The following is a 2,544-nucleotide window of genomic DNA, read 5'->3' as shown; positions in this document are numbered from 1 at the left end:
GTCTCGTCCGGAGGCACTGCCACACAAGAGCCAGTGCCCCGGGATAATACGACATTGTTTATGGCTCAAGAAGTGACTGTCACACAAGAACCTGTCACTTGCCCAGTGGTTGAAACACAAGAACCAGTCACTGGGGTACAAGAATACACCAAGCAGGACGATAGTGGGAAATCAGCAGTGACTGTCACACAAGAACCAGCCACTGTGGCACAAGAACCAGCCACTGTGGTACAAGAACCAGCTACGACTGTGCATCAACAAAATACCCCAACAGAGTCAACCAGGACACAAGGTTTACATACTATGACATCTCTATTGGAGGAGAATGAATTCCTGAAGTCTGAATTAGAAGCTTACAAGAATGAACTAACCATGGCTCGAGAGGCTTTTGAAAGAGAACTGAATCTCCATACATTAGCACACGTAGCCTCAATGCAAAATAAGGAGCCATGCAAGGAATATATGTGCCAGGAGTGTGGTAGCATTTACCAGGATGCAGGCTACAAACTAGTTAAAGTCCAATTATCTGAGGCATCTACGTCAGCTGGAATAAAAGAGGAATGCCCTACTGCTCCACAAGAACCAGTAGGGCTCTCTATAGAGCAAGAAAAAGAAATCAAACCTCAGATATCTCATCCTTTGCAGGTTAATGCAGCCATTCAGACAGAGGAAACAACGTCCCAACCCACTACTTCTAATGCCACGACACAGACCCTGCCATGGAATCAATTGGAACAGATGAACAAATGGAAGAAGCAATATGCTGAAGAACAAGATATAATATTACGCCAACATAAGTTACAATGGCAGAACCATGTATATGCCAACTGGGATAGTTGGGATCAAATGATACAACAGCACAAGGACTCCAAAAAGGAAGCCAAGGAATCTAAGGCAAAGATAGCCTTGATGTTTTCATTAGTCCAGAAGTTGATGGCTACGCGCAAACCCTCTGTAAACTACTCTCTCTTTCTTTCTGAACGATTAGTTTATTTTCAATTAAAAGCAATAAAAAATGGCAGACCATATGAATTAATGACTTCAGAGAAATTTGTTGAGACCTTTAAGGAGGCCTCCGAGAGTGACCAGCATCTGCTGTGCGAACTCTATCTTCATAATGAGGCCATTCCCGACAATAGAAGAGTTAATCTTATTCCAATTGCAGGAGATATACAAATCAGGGCATTTGTTTCATTTCTGTCTAACCAGCTCACTTGGCAAACTGCATTCACTGCAAGCAGTCATAATGAGGAGAATAAACTCCTGTGGATTAGACCAGAGCCTTTAGGCCCAGCCATGTTCATAGCACAATATTATGAATTCTTACAGAAGCCAGGAATGCACGAGTATATGCAGCAATTACAGGCTTCAACACTTTCTAAGTGTCAACAGCACATTAGAGCAAAGGGTACTGCTGCATTGAAGGCCAATGATATGTTTTGGCAGCAGTCATGTAAAGAAAGACAGGATTATCACCCTTTTAACCCTCACAATCTTCAAGCTGCATTATCCAGGGTCCCTAAGTACATTGGTTGCATTCAACATTGTGGAGTAAACTGGATCGGGTATCATTTCCGTTTTCCAATTTTATGGCTGCCTTCAGACAAATATCAATGTCATTACCAGTTGACTGACAGAGATGAAGCCTTGGCATGGCAACATTTGCAGAACAACAGCGGATTCAGACTTCCTACAGATGCCACCTTCTCCAGCTACTGCTTGAGTAATTTGCATGCTCAGTCCCAGTACTCAGACTCTGATTCAGACTAGGGGTTGCCTGAGGACATGCAACATTTTTAGCTGGGGGGGATGTTAGGACTCCACTATGTATCATTTTTGCTATATATTTTGACACCATTCTACTCTTATAACCATGAACTCCATTATCTTTTTCATCTACTTTATCCCAAGGTATATAAAAACCTCTTCTTTATTATATGTTTAATCTGTTTTACATTTAATTCCATAATACTCTTATATTTTATCATTAATCGAAGTGTATTGTTGCTAACACAAGTCCAAAGATCGCAGATAAGTTATATGCCTTGTTGGGAACAAGCGGCCGTTGCTGAGACAGCTGACTCCGTTGCTGAAACAGCTGACTCAGTTGCCGAAACAGCTGACTCAGTTGCTGAAATAGCCGTCAAGCACGCAAATCCCGTTATGCGTAATTTGCGATTCTGGAAGAACTTTTTGTGGAATAGTAGCAGCAGCACGAAGACACGGTTACCTGGATTATCCTTAAGATAGCATTCTTATTGTCTCTGTTGTAACAGCATCTTTTTTTTGGAAGAACAGAATAGTCCTGTTTTGGGAAAGAGAACAGAATTGAGATAATGTAGATTCGCTCTCATGTAAATTGTAAAAGATGTCTCCTCTTTAAAAAGAGGAGGCATCATCATTAGAGGGGGGTTGATTGTAAGCTACAGGAGAGTATTGTGTGAGAATTGGAGCTAGTCTCCATCTATAATGTATCAGTTACTTTGTCAGATGAATAAAATCTTCTTTTCAGCGTTCCAATTTAATTCTTTCTCCTGGGGAATC

The sequence above is a fragment of the Pinus tabuliformis genome, chromosome 4_1 (assembly GCF_031772625.1).
Source record: "Pinus tabuliformis cultivar Carrire ecotype Pingquan chromosome 4_1, CPIR1, whole genome shotgun sequence".
In the NCBI taxonomy this organism is placed as follows: domain Eukaryota; kingdom Viridiplantae; phylum Streptophyta; class Pinopsida; order Pinales; family Pinaceae; genus Pinus; species Pinus tabuliformis.
This window is presented reverse-complemented; position numbering follows the sequence as displayed.